We start from the raw sequence: 20717 nt of genomic DNA, 5'->3' as shown, positions 1-20717 counted from the left end.
ATTTTTTCTTTCATGTTGACCTTTGAGAATCTATAATTATTATATTCTTAATATATACACATATATTAAATGCAGTGATATATTAGGAGTCAGTGAAAATGATAAAATGTGAAAATCAGATTATCAGAATCTATAAAACATTTTACCAGAATCTATAAAACATTTTGGAGTTGGGAGAATGTGTCTGAGTCTCAAGTCTACATTGTACTTCCATAGTCATTTGTAAAATCATATGACAAAGATGACAAATGGCTCTTCTGCTTGCACAGATCTCATAGGACAACTTGAATTCAACTGTGAAATGAAGGATTTAAGTAAAATACAAAGGGATGATAAAGATAGATTATATTTTTCAGTTTCTACCAGGTGTCACCAACTGCATTAAGTTCTTTTGTATCCATTATCACACTTAATCTTCAACTTTGAGGTACATATTACTAGTTTCATTTTACAGACATAAAAACCAAGACTCAGGAAAGCTACATACCTTCCCATCTTCTCACCATCATACACTTTAGATCTGTGGCAGGAACTCATCTAATTCCAAGGCCAAAGGTCTTTCCATTGCATCATCTGGGATAGGTCAGCTGGTCCTTCAATCCTGTGATCTATTTATACCAGTGTTTCTATCTTTAGATAGAAATTTACCAATTATTCTATCCGTCCACCTGCTAAAATTATTATGAGTGCCAGCAGCATCAGGACCCATGACTGAAAACACAGGGAAATACATTTGAAACATTCTAGCTGTTACTTTTAGTTTTTCAACAAAAACACCATATTTCCAGGACATCAGATTTTTGAGGGGTGCCTATTTGAGGCTGGAAGATTTTCCACTGACATACGGAGTCTTTCATTCTTTGGACAAGATATTAAATTTCTTTTAAAATGATTGCTTTTCCATTTATTCTTGTTTCTATTTTCCCCCTGGTTTAAAAATCAGTGGGTTTTTTAACACAGTGACACATATTCCAGCACTTCACCTTCCATTTCTGGGCTCCTTCGTTTTTACCAGAAGCTGTCTTCTGAATCTGAACAAATGTAGAGTTTATTTCTCTATTTCTCCAGCGTCAATTGGCCTTGACATACAAAGCAAGTATTCTTTATGATACCTGAGGGAAAGAGGAGGGGAAAATAGATGGTTGTGGCTACTCCATATTTATCAAAACCCACTAGAGTTTTTGCCAGTGTGAGGATGTAGCTATAGCATAGTTAATAGAGCAAGGGCTTTGAAGCTAGATAAACCTGAATGTGAATCCCAGCTCTGACATTTACAAACTGTGTAACTTTGTGCAGATAATTCTCTAGCTTCATTTTTACAACTTAAAATGGAAGTAATAACACCTCTCTTTCTGAGTAATGTCAAGGATCCTAAAACATACATGGACTGCACCTAACATAGCGGCTGGTTTTTGTGTCCTCAGTGAGTGCTCATCTAGTCATGCTGTTAGTGTCTAGTCTTTAAACTAAAAGGTACATTTGGGTCATACTAGTTATGCCTGGAAATTTTATAAGAAAGTGCTTTTCAGCCAGAGGGGCAAAATGACTTTCCTAAGGCCACACAGCCAGCTTGCAACTGAGCCAGGCCTGAAACATAAACTTCTGCCTCTGCCCTATGCTCACACCCTTTGATGCCTCTCACTCTTTTCTGGTATTTCTAGACTTTCAACACCTAAGAAAAAAATGTTTTTGGTTCCTAACTCTTTACTCACACTAGTATTTTTAGTCTATAATACCAATGGTAGATTTTTATTTTTTTCTGGCAGTACCTATGACATCTGAGGCCCATTTGGAATCTGAAATCTATTCAGATAACCCCTGAGCTCACTCTTCCTTATTCTCTATCATATGTGAACATGCATATGGTATTTGGAGGTTAAAAAAAAAAGTTCTTAGGGGTTATTTTTAGCTCATCATCTCTTCCCAACCTGAAATTCTTCATGCTTTGTGTAATTAATTTATCATAAGGAGAGTAATGTCAAAGGAAATTTCCTCTGAGTATAGAAGAAGCTGAAAAATTGTTGCAAAAAGTCACAGCAGTAGTAAGACAATTGCTGAGCATGGGTTTATTAGAAAGCAAAATAAACAGCATGCTGCATGCTGACTTCATCTTCATTAAACATTCACACTGGAAATGCTTACCTTGTCCACAGCCAAGATGTTATCCTTTGCAGAAGGAGAAGAAAGAAAAAAAGGAATTACTGAGCCAGGATACTGCAAGTGTTTCATGGCTTGGAGCAAGCAGTGTTATGTAAAATCTTTTAATATGTTAGCCTAAGCAGTTTGGCCTCCAAACAATTGGAATCACCTTAGAGCAGGTCATGATGGTGAGGAAGGCATCTAGAAAGGAGAATAAATTGACTTGCATTCTGCCATACAGAGAAATGTAAATAAAAGTTGGAGAGGCCTTTATGTCAATGCCATTGTGGTATGTGAGTCCACTTGGCCTAATATGTTAAGAGGATTAGCACTAAAGCTGCATGAACTTTGCAATAGCCCAATGAAGCTTATGTGCTTTCCAGTTTAAATTGGTCTTCAGCAAAACCTCTCTGATCATCAGGAATTTGGCAGCCTGAGTATTCTGCCACCTTCTCTGAAGAAGGTCGAGCCCCCTGGGTATCAACACTGTAGTATGCCTTTCTATTTGAGGTAGTGATGGAGAGAAAGCCAGAAGGCAAAGGGGCAGGGATCACTATAGAGGTCACTGTGAAAGCCAAAATCTAAAATACTGCTCTTTCATGCTTGCCTGAAGATCACAAGGTTTAATCAAATTAAATTTTTGAAAAACCCTGCTGTTGCATCCTGCTTATGGCTGCCTTAAGCAGTCAAAAGAAAAGCCCTTCCTCTATCCATATAAACTAGAGGGGGCTTTTCTGGGTAATGAATAAAGTTTTCTTATAGGAAAAAATGAATCATATTATATGATTCATGTAGACAGCTAGTTTGGAAGAAGAATGGGAACTCACAGTAAAATGACTCTTAACTAAAGAAGCCCCTAAAACTATGACTTAGCAAAAATGGAGCTTAGCACCAGCTAAAAAGGCACACTTCAGAATCTTCCCATCAGAAGTTAATTGCTACACATGCTGAATAATGCCTAATGTCCTATATATAGGGGTATCTGAATGTGGTTGAGCATCTCAATGTCCCTATGGTTATTTGATATCTCAAAGGTGTGGTTGTGGAATCAGTGTAAAACACATACTCCCCGAAAACATAGACTAAACAAAAAAAATTATTTTAACTCCTTTAAGGCATGCCGCCTCTGAATGCAAATTTCATGGAGCCTTTTGCTGGGGATGCCAATGATTTTGGAATGAGTTTACACGAACTGCATCATTCAGAAAGCAGCCAGGGAATTGTGTTCCTGCAACTCTCCTGGGTCTCCTTTGAAGCTCCTGCTTCTGCTTCAAAGATATCAAATGACAGGAACCTTCCTTTGTTTCCAGAAGGGAGGAAAATGTGAGGACTACTTAAACACTTGAGCCAGTGCTACGCCATCATCACAAGAGACAGTAGCTGAGAACAGCAGTCAGCCCAGAAAAAGAAACTCTAAAGAATCACTAAGATTTGTCAATAAAGGAGAGGCTCCTGGATTCAGAGGTTATTGTTTCCTCCAAAGTGGAGGATGATACAGATCATTTAGGGATAGGGACACAGGGGAAAAAACAAACAAACAAACAAACAAACAAAAACACAACAGCTACTTGCTAGCTCTGCAGAGTTAATCCAGAAACAACAGACTTTGTGTTTATATTTCTTTCTGGTCTTATGCCACAGCCAGTGGGTTTATGCAATATCTCTGTCATGTTCTCTTTTTCCCATTTTGTGTCCATGGTACTAAGTGCATTCATGAGAAATCCAAGAGCTGGTTTTACAAAATAGAAAATCTGTTGTAGATGCAATGAATTTTTTAGTGGAAAATATATTGTATTTTTAACAAACCATGACTTCTTAGCTGAAGGAGACATAATGCAGGATCAACTGCATAGACTGAAATGCTTATGCTCAACACAGATGCATTTTCATTTATAATTATGTCATGCAAAGAGCATTGCTGGGGCCCCATTCCAGACAGACAGGAACACCCACAGAGCCATACAACGTAGTTGCATGCTAAAGCAGTTGTTCCCCGTCCTTAGGGAATTCCTTGCAAGGTTTTTTTTTTTTTTTCAAACCAAAATCAACAAAGAGATAAAATGTGTGCAGCATAGCTCAAAGCATACTGGAAAATCTGTGCAAACTCCTCAAAATATAATTCGGGGTGGGGAGGTTATCTGAAAAATAAATGAATTGTCAACTTATTTAGCACTTGAAATTCCCTTCCCACATTTTTCTGAATTTTATTTAGGAGTTCAGATCTCAAGAAAAAAGGTTGACTGACCAGGCAATTCTGAAATATCAAATCTGTCTTTTGATATCAACCCTTATTATGCTATGTGGCTCATGATCTGACTTGAAGAGCTTAAAAGACCTAAGACCTGTAGTTCTTCCCTTTTACCTAAGCTTATAGCCTTGGCCTAGTCCCAGTACTCTTCCCCAAGGTCAGCCACAAGAGTATTAGCCCCGAGAGACTGAACATACAAATGGATAATGGCCAGACCATATACAAAAATAGAACCCTGACCCACACCACAAGCAATCTGCTCAGGAAATTAACCTGTAATCTATAATAACCAGCCCAGGAGGACAGTCAACTATAAATATTAGACTTATAGAAAGTCAGACTGCTATCTCTATAACAGTGCAGGAAGTCAAACAATAACCTTTGTAGCAATTGGCCAAAATGGCCAAGACTTGATGAATAACTGAGAGCTCCTCTAAGCTTTGACCCTCCTACCAACTTAGGACCAACTAGTGAAAGCCAAATATCCATCCCTAATCAACTACATGGTGTTCCCCACTTCTTTTTTTTTTTTTTTTTTTTTGAGACAGAGTTTCACTCTTGTTACCCAGGCTGGAGTGCAATGGCGCGATCTCGGCTCACCGCAGCCTCCGCCTCCTAGGTTCAGGCAATTCTCCAGCTTCAGCCTCCTGAGTAGCTGGGATTACAGGCACGCGCCACCATGCCCAGCTAATTTTTTGTAGTTTTAGTAGAGACGGGGTTTCACCATGTTGACCAGGATGATCTCGATCTCTTGACCTCGTGATCCACCCGCCTCGGCCTCCCAAAGTGCTGGGATTACAGGCGTGAGCCACCACGCCCGGCGGTGTTCCCCACTTCTAATTAGCCCACCTACAGCTTCCCCATGCCAATAGCCTCTAGTCAGAGCAGAAGCCTTCCCTTTTTTCCACTCTAAAGATTTTTGCTTCTGGGCTGCCTTTGTGTTTCTGCCAAAGCACAAGTTACAGAGGTTAACTCCCTTGTTACAGCAAGCTCTGAATAAATATCTTTTGCTGGTTCTCATTTGGTTGAACTTTGTTTATTTCCACAACTCATTGCTTCTTGAGATAGTTCTTAAGGTTTTCTTTGTGATTTACTGATTTTAGAGAATAATAACCATATTATTAAGATTTTATCCATTTGAAAAATGGAGGCAAAATCATACATCTAGAATTCAAAGAGTGAATCACTAGTCAGGAAGAGGGAGATCACACTGTGTATTTAAAACAGAGGGTTATTAAGAAAGGATATTGGCTATAGAGGAGTTGGAATTGCTCAGGTTGAAGGAAAGAGTGTTTAAAAGCAAGAAAGAGAATGGTTGTTACCCTAAGATCAGGAAGCCACCACCACTCCTTGTCTGGATCCTGTGACCTCACATAGGTTGCTACTCTGATGGAACCATACAACTCCTAAGCAGAAAAATGAGAGCTGTATTCCCACAACGACATTAGAACCCACACCCACTGATGGCATCTTAGGGGGCTGCCATTGCTGTGAATGCCAGAGGCTACTGCCTGAAGCATTTGAGTATGCTTTTTCTCCTTTCTTTTGCAATATCCTGCTAAGGCCTGTTATTAGAAGCCAGGAAGCATTTTATACCAGGAAACCAGCTGGCAAAGAAAGTCTGGGAGATGTAGTCTTCTGACTTCTACCTCCAGTGGCAGAGAGAAGGGCCGGTGCAGAGCTGAGAAAACAGCAGACACTATCTGCTACATATAAAAATACATTGGACCTATACTGGCTTAAAAATCCAAATCAGAAGAATATTCTGATTTATTAAACTTGCCCTTGAAATAAGATAAAGGGGTTGAGCCCATAATACCAGATGTTCATGTTCCTAGGAGGAAATAAGCAACAGAGAGGTAGGCCCCAACCTCCTACTTCTGATGTTACAGCCTTGAGGATGGACCCAGGGTGGTGTCAGGAGTGGGAGGGCAGAGAAAGACAGGGCTAGAGAAGGAGGAGTTTTTCAAAATTTCTCAGCCCTGGTTACAGACAGGAGTTATAGATGGGTGCTATATTCACCCTGTCACATGAAGCTCTGACACCACACCCTGTTTTTGACTCACTCTAGGTCTAGAAAGAGGATGTCTCTGTTATGATAGCTACTCTCTGTGACAGCTGTTCACAGCACATCCATCCTCTAGCCCAGAATGTGTAGCATTATATTATGGGACTGTCAATGAAAGATGGTGGGGATAAATAAGAAAGAGATCTCTTCTTCATTTCAGGTTTTATGTATTTATTTAACTCAAGCATTATTTATTTTTATACATTTATTTATTTATTTATTTATTTGAGACAGGATCTTGCTGTGTTGCCCAGGCTGCAGTGCAGTGGCACAATTACAGCTCACTGCAGCCTTGAACTCCCAGGATCTGCAGCCTCGAACTCCCAGGCTCAAGTGATCCTCCCGCCTCATGCTGAGTAGCTGGGACTACAGGAATGCATCATCATGCTCACTAATTTTTGGGTTGTTTTGTTTTGTTTTGTTTGAGACAGAGTCTCACTCTGTCACCAGGCTGGAATACAGTGGCATGATCTCGGCTCACTGCAACCTCCCACTCCCGGGTTCAAGCCATTCTCCTACCTCAGCCTCCTGAGTAGCTAGGATTACAGGCACATGCCACCAAACCCAGCTAATTTTTGTATTTTTAGTAGAAACAGAGTTTCACTATGTTGGCCAGGCTGGTCTTGAACTCCTGACCTCATGATTTGCCCACCTCAGTCTCCCAAAGTGCTGAGATTATAGGCGTGAGCCAACACACCCAGCCAATTTTTGTGTTTTTTTTGTAGAGATGATGTTTCACTATGTTGCCCAGGCTGATCTCAAACTCCTGGGCTCAAGCAATTCACCTGCCTCAGCCTTCCTGAGTGTTGGGATTACAGGTGTGAGCCACCACATCTGGCCAATCATTATTTATGTAAGTGCTAACCATGTGCAGTCACTATTTCAGGCATAGGGATTATAGTAGATGGGGAAAAAACAACAAGTAAAAATGTACAAGGAAGAGGAAGACAATAATGTAAGTTAAAGGTGGTGAGGACCATGAAAAGAAGAGAGAGCAGGAGTGGGGAAGGGTGGGAGGTGAAGACAGTACAAAGGTAAACATTGCCATTTCAGTTAGGTAAATGGGAAAGGCCTTACCAAAGAAGTAATATCTGAGCAAAGACTTAAAGAAGATGAATTAAGAATTCAAGTGAACACTAAGGATAGAACATACCAGAAAATGGAAATCACAAATTCAAAGGTCCTAAAGCAAGATATGCCTGGTGTGTTTATAAAAGAGATCAGTGTAGCTGGAGGAGAGAAATAGCAATGAGGTAGGAAAGGAGAATGAAGGTCACATCACAGAGGGCCCCAGAGGTCATTGTAAAGAATGTCTCCTCCTCAGAATGAGATGGAAAGGCATTGGAGGATCTAGAGCCAAAGAGTGGCATAATCTGATTTAGGGTTCTATGGGCTCACTATGGAGGCTGTGCAAATGGATGGAGGGGTATATGTGGGGATGCAGATGGTGAGAGTATATGCAGGAAAACCATTGGAATAATCCTGGCAAGAGATGTCCCATGGTGGTGGGTAGCGGAGATGTTGATAAGTAGTTTGTTCACATAAATAGAAAAAGGAAAGTACTCAAGCTAGCCAGAATTGTATCTGCAATATTTCACTTGAAAATCCATTCCAGGTCAGACCTCACCCCCAGCCCCGGCCCGGGACCCCCTCCCTTCCCGGGATCCCCCGGGGTTCCCACCCTGCCCACACCGCCGGGGACCCTGCCACTCCGGCGCAAGCCCTGTCCAGGGTCCGGGCTCAGCCCCCAGGTTGGAGGAGCCCGGAGGCCGCCTTCGGAGCCACGGCCCAACGGCGGCGGTGACTGCAGTCTGGAGGGCCCACACTTGTGATTCTCAATGGAGAGTGAAAACACCAATTCATAATGAAAACCAGTCCCCATCGGCCATTGATTCTCAAAAGACAGCAGCTGCCCCTTCCTGTTCAAAATGGCCCAAGTGAAACATCAGAGGAGGAACCTAAGAGATCCCCTGCCCAACAGGAGCCTAGTCAAGCACAGGCCTCCAAGGAAGTGGCAGAGTCCAGCTCTTGCAAGTTCCCAGCTGGGATCAAGATTATCAACCACCCCACCATGCCCAACACCCAAGTAGTGGCCATCCCCAACAATGCCAATATCCACAGCATCATCACGGCACTGACTGCCAAGGGAAGAGAGAGTGGCAGTAGTGGGCCCAAGAGATTCATCCTTATCAGCTGTGGAGGAGCCCTAACTCAGCCTCCAAGACTCCAGCCTCAAATCCAAAGAAGCTGTGATGCCAAAAGGACAGAAGTGACCGTGGAGACCTTGGGACCAAAACCTGCAACTACGGATATAAATCTTCCTAGACCACCTGGAGCTCTTTGTGGGCAGAAACAGGAGAGCCATGCAGGTGGTGAGACAGCAGGCTGCACTATCAACAATAGCCTCTCCAACATCCCGTGGCTTCAAAACATGAATTCTGATGGACTGGGCTCCTCCATCAAGCAAGACATGGAGGAAAAGGAGAATTGTCACCTGGAGCAGAGACAGGTTAAGGTTGAGGAGCCTTCGCGACCATCAATGTCCTGGCAGAACTCCGTGTCTGAGTGGCCACCTTATTCTTACATGGCCATGATACAATTTGCCATCAACAGCATTGAGAGGAAGTGCATGACCTTGAAAGACATCTATACTTGGATTGAGGGCCACTTTCCCTATTTTAAACACATTGCCAAGCCAGGCTGGAAGAACTCCATCCGCCACAACCTTTCCCTGCATGACATGTTCGTCCGGAAGACGTCCACCAATGGCAAGGTCTCCTGTGGACCATTCATCCCCGTGCCAACCGCTACTTGATATTACACCAGGTGTTTAAGCCACTGGACCCAGGATCTCCACAATTGCCTGAGCACTTGGAATCACAGCAGAAACGACCCAATCCAGAGCTCCACCGGAACGTGACCATCAAAACTGAACTCCCCCTGGGCGCATGGCAGAAGATTGAAGCCACTACTACCACGGGTCAGCTCGTACCTGGTGTCTATCCAGTTCCCGGTGAACCAGTTGCTGGTGTTGCAGCCCTCGGTCAAGGTGTCATTGCCCCTGGCGGCTTCTCTCATGAGCTCAGAGCTCGCCCGCCATAGCAAGCGAATCCGCATCGCCCCCAGGGTACTGCTAGCTGAGGAGGTGATAGCTCCTCTTCCTTCTGCAGGGCCAGTGAAAGAGGAGAAAGTCCTGTTTGGAGAAGAACTCTCACCTTTGCTTCCAGTTGAGTCTATCAAGGAGGAAGAAATCCAGCCTGGGGAGGAAATGCCACACTTAGTGAGACCCATCAAAGTGAAGAGCCCTCCCTTGCAAGAGTTGCCGTCCCCAGCCCCATCTTTCAAAGAGGAATCTTCTCCATCCTGGGAGGATTTGTCCCAATCTCCTACCCCAAGACCCAAGAAGTCCTACAGTGGGCTCAGGTCCCCAACCCAGTGTGTCTCGGAAATGCTTGCGATTAAACACAGGGAGAGAAGGGAAATGAGCCGGTCTCGAAGGAAACAGCATCTAATGCCTCCCTGTGTAGATGAGCCAGAGCTGCTCTTCTCAGAGGGGCCCAGTACTTCCCGCTGAGCTGCAGAGCTCCCATTCCCAGCAGACTCCTCTGAGCCTGCCTCCCAGCTCAGCTACGCCCAGGAAGAGGGAGGACCTTTTAAGACACCCATTAAGGAAGCAATGCCCATCTCCTCCACCCGGAGCAAATCTGTCCTCCCCAGAACCCCTGAATCCTGGAGACTTACGCCCCCAGCCAGAGTAGGGGGGCTGAATTTCAGCCCAGTACAAACTTCCCAGGGTGCATTTGGCCCCTTGCCTGACCCCCTGGAGCTGATGGATCTCAGCACCACCCCACTGAAAAGCATACCCACCTTTGAATCACCTCAAAGGCTCCTCAGTTCAGAACCCTTAGACCTTGCCTCCAACCCCTTTGGCGACTCTTCTCCCTCAGATATGGAAGTCCCCAAGCCAGGCTCCCTGGAGCCACAGGTTTCTGGCCTTGCAGCCAATCGTTCTCTAACAGAAGGCCCGGTTCTGGACACCATGAATGATAGCCTCAGCAAGATCCTGCTGGACATCAGCTTCCCTGGCCTGGAGGAGGACCCACTGGGCCCTGACAACATCAATAGGTCCCAACTCATTCCTGAGCTGCAGCAGAGCTCCGCCCTTTCCCTTGTGCTCAAGCTGTCCACCACCCTGGGCACTCCTGTGGCTGGGCAGTCCAAGGCTCACTGTATGCCACGCCTCTGAGTTCGGACAGCAGGCAGAGACTGTTCTGCTACTCCTAGCTCCCTGCTGCCTGATTATGCAAAGGTAGCAGTCACACCCTAGTCGCTGCTGGGACCTTATACTGCCCAAGAGAATCTGATTCCTCTGCTGTCCCTCCCAGGAGCTGAAGGGTGGGAATGACAAAGGCAATGGTGAAAAGAGATTAGGAACTCCCCAGCCTGTTCCCATTCTGTGCCCAGCAATCTCTCACCTTCCCTGATCTTTGCAGGGTGGCCCTTGTAAATAGTGTAAATTCTCCAAATTATCCTCTAATTATAAATGTAAGCTTATTTCCTTATATCATTATCCAGAGACTGCCAGAAGGTGGGTAGGATGACCAGGAGTTTCAGTTGACTTCTGTTCCTTGCTTTTAGTTCCAAGAGAAGGGAGGACCTGCAGTACACGGTTTCTTCCAGGCCAAGGTACCTGGATCTTGGGTTCTTTACTGCAGGCACCAGACAAGTGGATCTGCTTGCCGGAGTCCTTTTTGCCCCTCCCTGCCACCTCCCCATGTTTCCTAGTCAGCTTTCCTGCAAGAAGACATCTTGGTTAAAAAGGTCTTTTGTATTGCGTCAAGAGTTGAAATTGGGGTGGGAGGATGGATGCATCTGAAGCAGAGTGTGGGTGTCCAGATGTGTGCCATTAGATGTTTCTCTGACAATGTCCCTAATCATACCAAGGGGACTAGCATTGGCAAGAACTCAGGTGGAGGCTTAAGAAGGCTGAAAGAGCCCCTGACCTGCCTGACTTCCTTATCTTGCCCCTCAGCTTTGCAAAGAGCCAGCCTAGGCCCCGGCTGACCTCACAGGTGTGAGCCAGCTTGAGAACACTACTGTAACTACCTACTCAATAAAAGCCAGGGGGGAAAAAAAAAAAAAAAAAAAGAAAAGAAAATTCATTCCAAATATATCCTCTTGATGATGCTAGGTTAGCAGTATCATCTTTAGGCCTGTATATCATACAGAAATGCATATATTTGCAGTCTCTGTGCACTGCATGCTTTATTGTGGCTGCAAATATGTTGCTTTTGGATCACAATTAGTAAGACAAATGGCTAAATGCACTTCACATAGAATACCTATCCGTTTGCTTATAGTGGTGGTTTCCAAGTGAGGACTGTTAACAGAAAACAATTTTGTGAATACTCACATACAGCTGTATTTTTAACACCCAGAGATGAAAATAATACAGAATGACAAAAAAACTACTGTAAAATCAGTAACACTTGAAAATGCCATATTTTATCAGCACAACTGCATCCACTCAACTGAAAAGTAATTGTAGTTATAAGCATAAAACCAAATACTTATGATTCACTGACCACCTGTAGGGTGCATAAGGTCTCATAGGTCCCATTCATTGTCATGGAAATAGCCTTTGAAGAATCATACAGCTTTGTGTGAATTCTACTAGAAGTCATTTAAATATGGAGATCAGTTGTTACCCTGACACGAAGAGCAATAAATGAATTCAGAATGGAAGAAAGTAATAAATTAATTAACAAAAGCTAGGGAGGTGGTTTAGTTGAGTGAAGCCTGTGGACTCTAATTTTCCTTAAAAATCAAGAAATAAGCCAGGCACAGTGGCTGCTTCCTATAATCCAGCATTTCGGTATGCTGAGGTGGGAGGATTGCTCGATCCCAGGAGTTGGAGGTTGCAGTGAGCTATGATTCCACCACTGCACCCCAGACTGAATACTCGGCTCTAAAAAAATAAATCAAGGAATGAGGCATCTTACACTCAAGACAGTTGGGAAAGAGGACCACACACTCTTATTAAATGTTGGGTTCTGTGGATCAGTGACTATAAAAGGGACCTTCATGTCACCAGTTCCAGACCTTGCACCCAACAAAATCTCAGGCTATTAGCAGCCTCCTGGAGCTAAGGCACTAATTTAGAATGTAATTTGTTTAATAGACAACACCACAATTGTTTTCTTAGTGGGCACATTTTTTTAAGAAAAAATTAAGTACATTATACCTCTTAATATTTACATTTTTATGTTAGATTCAGAGATATTCATGTGAGATAATTTAGGTATTGAATATGCATAAAAGATTTGATACATTGGGATGTTCCAACACATAATACTTATGATTAGGATAGAAAATGTGTAATTAAGGATTTGATTTAGACTTGTGCAATTAACTTGAAATATTATAAGTGGGCCAGAAATGGTGGCTCATGCCCCTAATCCCAGCAACTCGGTAGGTCAAGGTGGAAGGATCCCATGAGCCCAGGAGGTTGAGGCTGCAGTGAGCCCTGATTGCTCTACTGCACTTCAGCCTGGGCTGCATATAGTATTGGAACAATTAATTCATTGGTCTCCAATCCTTAGCATACATCAGAATCACCTAGAAAGCTGGCTAAGACCCAATCTCCAGTTTCCTATTCAGTGGATCTGGGAGGAAGCCCGATAATTTGCATTGCTAACCAATCTCAGGTGGTGGTAATGCTGCTGGTCCAGAAACCACACTTTGAGAACCAATGATTTAAAGGATCTTAACATTCACCTTATTCAGAAGGTAAATTTATGTACTTATAATAATTATTTAAGAATTTGAGAAAGTTTGTTAAATGAGACTACTTAAAAAGAAAGTCAGTAATATTAAATTTACACATGCAGCTTAAAATATTTACAGGACGTTAATGATTTCAGTTTGTAAATACTATCAAACATGAATCAAGGGCCCTACAAAAATTGACCAGTGTCAGACATAAAATATTAAGATTTACATGTTCAGAAACCTCAGATTTTAAGTGAATGGCTCTACTAAAGTGAATATTAATAGTTAAAATAAGTTACCTCTGAATAATCTTTTCAGTGCACAAAACTCACTCCTGGGAACATCAAAAATCTAACATTGACAGTAATCACTCCATATTCCAGGTCTCCCAAGCCTGTGAATTAAGAACTGTTGGCACGAAGGACTAGCTAAATGTTCAGCCCTTACCCAGTCAATCTGATGCCTCTTCAAATGGTCTTACTCTTCTACTGAGAGTCAGGGCTTACTTTGAAGACAATGGACGGAAACAGAGTCCACATAATGACCGACTTGAGTCTGTCTGCCACAAGATGACTCTCCTGCAAATGCTCCAGGAGCTTTCCTCTCCAGCTCCCCTGCTAACTGTCATTGTCTTCATGCACAGTCAGAGGACACCACAGAAAGAAGAATGGCATGTCAAGATCAATCTTCCTCCAGAGACATTCCTTGAAATAATGTTGAATAGCTGCGTATTTGGAAATCTTTACTTCTGAGACCAATTATCTCTCTGCCACAATGTATTCAGCCTTCACTAGCTTGGCTTCTGTACCCAGCTGTTTTCTGTAAGGCCAGATGTATTTTGAATCAAAGATGTGATCACTTAAATTAACTAATTTTTCTATGTTTTTTTTTTAAAGGTACATTTATTAGCCTTTGTGGAATGCATTCCTTGGTTCATTTTCCATGTTAGAACTTTTATCCTTCATTTCTCTTTTAGACCTAGAAGCACTAATACATTATAAATTAAAACACTATGAAACCTACAGCTACCCTCAAGTTCAAGGAGGAAATAAAGTTAGTGAAGGTCCTAGCTTTTCATAGGATCCCATACTCCATTGAGAACCCAACTCTACTGAACTCCAAATGTCAATCAACTGCTTGAGGCCAGATCCTGCCCTAGGTATTCTTAGAGTTTAAACCTGTTTTATTTGGGTTACCAAAGCAATTTCTTATTTTCTTGGAATCGTAATTCTTAGATTTAATTTTAAATAAAAAATCTTAGATTTAAATTTAAATAGAATACAATCACAGAAACAAACAAACAAAAACCCTTATGCTCAATTTATTTGAATCTTAAACTACCATAGTGAGTGCAGATAGTTTTAGACAAGACAAATGCTTTATTTAAAAAGTTATGTTATAGCAATTGACATGGGCTATGTGGTAGGGAGCAGGGGAATAATATCATCTCATCACCCATCCCAAGGTTCTTGGCTGATATTCCTCTAAAAAAAGACAGGTTAATAAAGAACAAGCAAAACAAATTTATTTAATACATTTTATAAATTCTACACAACACAGAGCCTTTAGAAATGAAGACCCAAAGACCCAAAGACAACTGTAAATTTTTATGCTTAGGTTTGATGAAAAATAGAGGGTCACATAAAGTATATATTTGGGCAAAAAGGGAATAACTTAATGGTAATAAACTGGGGGGGTTGTTTGTTCAGATTCTTCTCTGTGCCTCTGTCTTCATTGCTTTCTGACACATAAAGGGCAAGACACCTGTCACATAAGGATCTCTAAGAGAAAGGAGGCAGGAGAAGGTCAGAGACCTTCTGCTTCTGCAGTTTTCTCTGTTTCCTTTGGCTTAAAGTACTCAGTATGCCAAGGTGCCATACATTGGGGTATCATATTCTGAGCCCCAACAGCTAGAAAAGGCAAATTTTATGAATGGTCCGAATTCTGGCTTTGCCCCACCTAAGGCTGTTTTCTCATTAAAAAACTAAAAAGGAGAATAATATCCACTTTTAATTTAAAATGTGTCTAGCACATAGAAGGGGCCCAATAAACATTCGTTATGTTTTTTTTAACCTAAATGCATATTAATCAGCAAATGGCTAATCTCTGATGAAATTATATATGGCCATTATAAATTAGCTTTTTTAAAACTATGCAATTTATATTTCAAACAGAAAACTACTAAATTAAAAATAATATCATTAAACTATTTTTAAAAGTTTGTGTATAGAGACAAAACAAAAATCTACCACATTGCTAGTGAATTACTATAGAACTATGACCTTTTATAAATTACCCTTATCCTTTCTATCTTTCTATACTCAGAGGATGTCTTAATTTAATTAACAGAGACCAAATGAACAAATTCAACAAATAGAAACTTTTAACTTGTGAATAAGACCACATTGGCACACTGAAATCTGCAGTGAAATACTATTGTAGAGTTGCTACTGTTATGGTTCAACCCTTGTACCTTACACCCGCACACCCACATGTTATTTTAAAAACTGCATCAAAATCATTGCCTCTCTTCTGGATATTGTTTATGCTCAAAACACTTTTAAAGTAGATTGGACGGTTATTATTTCTCTTCATTTATCAGGTGAGAAAGATACTGGGAATTGGTTCAGCCAGCTGCTTATTTTTGCAGCAGTTACTGATGTTGGCAACCTAGTAGATTGTGATTATTGGTCACCATTTGCCTCTAGATAAACCCTCAGTGACTAGCTGTGTGTGTAAAGCCAGTCACGCAGCTCTCTGCTGCATATCCCCACCTACAAAATGAGAATGGAGACATCTGCTCTCCCACCTCATTGGCTGCTAGAAGAATCAAATAACAGTATAGGTGTATTTTTTTTTTTTTTTTTTGAGACAGAGTCTCACTCTGTTGCCCAGGCTGGAGTGCAGTGGCATGATCTCGGCTCACTGCAACCTCTGCCTTCCGTGTTCAAGCAATTCTCCTGCCTCAGCCTCCAGAGTAGCTGAGTCTACAGGCACATGCCACCATGCCTGGCTAATTTTTGTATTTTTAGTAGAGATGGGGTTTCACCATCTGGCCAGGCTAGTCTTGAACTCCTGAACTCGTGATCTGCCTACCTCTGCCTCCCGAAGTGCTGGGATTACAGGCATGAGCCACCATTCCCAGCAGAAAATGTTTTTAAACATATAAATTTAAGAAATTTGCTGTTACTTTTGTAAAACTATATTAAAATTGCCAGCACCAGCTGTGGGTAGCCGTGTGCTTTATATTGACAACTGCCACTTAGTAGATGCCCCAAAATATTATTTCCCTCTCTTTTCTCTCTTGGCAGTAGGAAACACTAACAGATTTTATAAATCTATAGAATTTCAGAGTTTTCAGGAACCTTAAAGGGCATCTATTCAACCTCTTCACAATATCTCCGGCAAAATGTTATGCACTTGCTGAGTACTTTAATTGAAAGAGAAACTTCTTACCTTGCAGAGGAGCTCTTGTCTTTTGGCCTGAACGAACAGTGTTATTTCATTTACCACAAGCCTAACTAGTGTTTCAGTGAGCTCCAACAGAAAAGAGAAAGAAAAGGAACATTTTTTAACCCTAAAAGGATTATCATCAAGTACTGTTTAGAAACTTATTTTCTTTATTTTTTTTTTTCTCAACTTTCTTCCACTGTGCTAGGAGTCCTCATCTGAGTGTCTAATTAGGAAGCCTGATCTTTCCTGGGTTTTTACTGAGCAGTGTTACTCAGCAGGAAAGAACTTTCTTTTTAAAATGTTCATGAAATCAACATAATCCTATATCATAAAATAGAAACTGTGAAAAAAAATCAGCTTCTTGGGGGGTTAGTTTTGCATTTTGGGTAGCAATTTGCAAATACCTTGCCCTGAACCTTAGAACTGAATCTGTAATGAACAAACCCCTGCAAAGTAATAATGAGAGTCTTTTTTGAAATGAATTCCGTCTGAATACCATGAAGTAACAAAAAGTTTAAGCCTTAAAGAACAACAATCTCTTTCAGCAGGAAAACTTCCCTTGCTGATACCAATTTAGACATAGGAATATGTTGAAACCTAAATATGGAAAACATGCAATTCTACCCATCTTTACTCAGTTCAGTCATTCCAAGCACTGTGCCTGTTTTCAGTCTGCTACAAAGAGTAGAATGGCAAGGATGGCAAATCGCGTGGCTCTTACAGCCAACTGCTCCTAATGCCCCACCTCAGATGATGATGGCTATGTGATGGTTCTGAAAATTCATCTTGTCCCCCCACCATGACATAAGCTTGCAAATATTAGGAGTGTCCACAGATACATGAAGATTTTATTATAATCATAGTGTTCTTAGGAAGAAAAGCTATATATGTTTTAGAAAACAATTTAATTCTGCTCAAAGTGTTCTTTTGCATTTGTGATAGTGTTGGGAGCTGCTGGCTCGTCTCTCTCATTTACCTAAGCTTCAGGTTCGTCTTGGTAGGAAGCGTCCAGACTAGAGAAGCTTCCATCTCTCTTTGACCCCGAGAGTAAGGGGGAATTCTCTTATTTGGAAAAGCAGCAGTCTTTCTCAGAATGAGAGGACTTATGTGGCTATTTCCCAAGGAAATGCTGGCTGCTAATAATTAGACCGCTATCGCAGATAAGCGTGTTCTAACCAGATATCATCTAGGGACAATTTCGTAGCTATCCCCAAATTCCCTGAGCCCTAACTCTCCCAAATTCTTTCCTAAGAATTTTAAGAGGCATTTATCCTGCAAGGTATATAGAGTTTCCTGCAGACTTATGAACTGAGTTCAGTGGTGAGTAAAACTCCTGGGTTATAAAGCTATTTTCTCATTCTCAGCAGCCAGCTGAAACCTGCCACAGAGCAAAAATAAATGTTGATATTGTGCTCTGAATAAGGATGAGAAGCCTGTGTGCAGTTTGTGATGCTTGATTGTTTGGGTTGCCTCCTATTCCTCTCTCTCTTCTGTAAAGCAGCGCATGAAGAAAGTTGGCATGAATGTGCTCATGTAAGGTATTAACACTGTTTTATTTAAACATCATGTAATTTTACATAGATATGGTTATATAATCATTATTAAATGTTATAAATCTTACGTTTTCTTTCTCTTTAATCCGTTTCATAGTATCCAGCAAACAAACAAAAAGCTATGAAGAATGTAGGTTAAAAGCTTAGCTTATTTTATTTATTTATTTTATTTAGAGACAGAGTCTCACTTTTGTCACCCAGGCTGGAGTGCAGTGGAGTGATCTCTGCCCACTTGAGCTTCCACCTCCCGGGTTCAAGTGATTCTCCTGCCTCAGCCTCCCAAGTAGCTGGGGTTATAGGCACTCACCACCACCTAGGCTAATTTTTGTGTTTTTAGTAGAGACAGGGTTTCACCATGTTGGCCAGGGTGGTCTTCAACTCCTGACTTCAGGTGATCCTCCTGCCTCATCCTCCCAAAGTGCTGGGATTGTAGGCGTGAGCCACCGCACCTGGCCAGCTTACATTATCTTTAATAAGAAACTGGCTGCAAAGTATCAAGGAGCCAAAAATGCTGAGAGAAATAGGGAGCACACAGAGGAGAAAACTTGAAAATTTTCTTCTTTATTCTGTGGAGCTGGAGGACCCTGACTTCAAAAGGAATAAAGTTTTCAGTAAGGGCAATTTTTCATTATGATTGCCCCTCGTCTTTTCAGAATCTAATTTATAGAGATAAAACAGATGACCCCAAAAATATGACTTTTGGGGGCAGCCATAATAATGTCTCTTTTATGGAAGGAAATAAGGCAGGTAACCAGCAGAAATGGCAGATTGAAGTGGTAACTGTGTCCCCCACTGAAACCAAATGTGTGTAATGAAGGCACTGATCATCACACCTGTTGAAAAATGTACCAGCCTCTGGAGGTGGCAGACAGGAAGCCAGGAACACATTCCTAAAGTGTTGGCAGGACGCTGGGCGTCTTTCTTGAGTGATGACAAAAATGCTGCTTCAAAGGTCAGAAGAGCTGTTCTGTGAGCACTGGGGAGGTCCAGAAAAAGTTACAGAGCTTATTGAGTTCAGCAAAGTTCCCAAGCAGTTTCTGTTTTCATTTTCTTCATTTTCCTGGGCAGCTAATCATCATGGACATGGAAAGCTCAATGCCACAACCCCACCAGATCCAGGGTGGCAAACAGAGAAGATGTCCAGGGTGGAGCACACAAGGAGAGCAGGTGCAGAGAGAGACGAGGGTGAGATCAAAGGGGGAAGAGCGAAGGGTGAGATTAACCTCCCCTTGCTGAAACGTGTGATACTCAAGGCCCAAATCAGAAAACTTCTGCTTGAGGAAACATTACTCTTTTCTTCATGACTGCTGGTGGTATCCATCTGTCAGACTCCCCAAGCCTTGATGATGCCCCTCACTCTTGCTGCTGTGGAGTAGGAGCGTGAAACACAAACAGTCATCCCTCCAATTCCTCCAACCCATGGGGCATTGGTTCCAAGACCCCCAACAAATACCAAAATTCATGGATGCTCAAGTCCCTTATTGCAAATGGCATAGTATTTGCATATAACCTATGTACATCCTCCCATTAACTTTAAATCATCTCTAGATTACTTATAATACCTAATACAATGTAAATGCTATTCAAATAGTTGTTATACCATATTGTATTTTAAATTTATATTAGTTTTCATTGTTGTTTTGTTATTTTGATTGTTTTATTTTTCCTAAATATTTTCGATTCACAGTTGGTTGAATTTGGGATGTAGAACTTGTAGCTGTGGATAGCTAACTGTGACAATAATAGGGAGACAACTATCATTCAGTCCACTGTCTCCATGGTCCAAACAAGATATGCTGGACCATCTCATAATGTCAGTTGTAGACCAACATATTTTGAGTCTCACAAGAATGCTCTTCAATATCATGCATTGCTGTTGACCAGTGCCTGGGACTTGAGTGATCACTTCATCTCTCTGGACCTCAAGTTCCTCATCCATTAAGAAATTAGTTTAGGGTGCCTATTGCTCAAATGCTCCTCTTCTTTCTCTTTTTGAGAAGCAGTCACAGGGACTTCCCATGTCTTGGTTTGCTCTTGTACTGTTACTTTGTTGTGTCTTGGTTTGTTTGTTTTCACAACTGGTTGGTTTAGTAAGGTCTTATGGAATGCTTTGCATTCATGAAATCCCTTCCATTCTAATGAATTGTGAGCTACAAAAGTAATGTTCTTCAACCCATACCTTACTAAGTAGTAGTTTATGCTATGCTTCCTGAATTGGAAAAATCACCAGAAATTCCACAGAAATACAAACTACCATCAGAGATTACAACTCTATGCACATAAACCAGTAAACCTGGAAGAAATGCATAAATTCCTGGACACTTGCACCCTCCCAAGCCTAATCCAGGAAGAAGTCGAAACCCTGAATAGACTTGTTATTGGTCTAAGTTGAGGCAGCAATTAATAGCCTACCAACCAAAAAAAGCCCAGGTCCAGATGGGTTCACAGCCAAATTCTACCAGATGTACAAAGAGGAGCTGGTACC

At 41.7% G+C, this 20717-nt stretch overlaps 1 pseudogene across 1 annotated transcript; it reads left to right on the top strand.

Annotated features, from left to right (window-relative positions):
- Positions 1–8319: 8319 nt before the first annotated feature.
- LOC116561378 lies at positions 8320–11551 on the top strand (annotated as a pseudogene). The gene has a single exon (XR_004273403.1). The product of XR_004273403.1 is annotated as a forkhead box protein M1 pseudogene (transcript).
- The last annotated feature ends 9166 nt before the right edge of the window (positions 11552–20717 follow it).

Source organism: Sapajus apella, unplaced genomic scaffold (genome assembly GCF_009761245.1).
Source record: "Sapajus apella isolate SASKATOON/1434 unplaced genomic scaffold, GSC_monkey_1.0 scaffold29, whole genome shotgun sequence".
NCBI lineage: Eukaryota > Metazoa > Chordata > Mammalia > Primates > Cebidae > Sapajus > Sapajus apella.
This window is presented reverse-complemented; position numbering and strand designations above follow the sequence as displayed.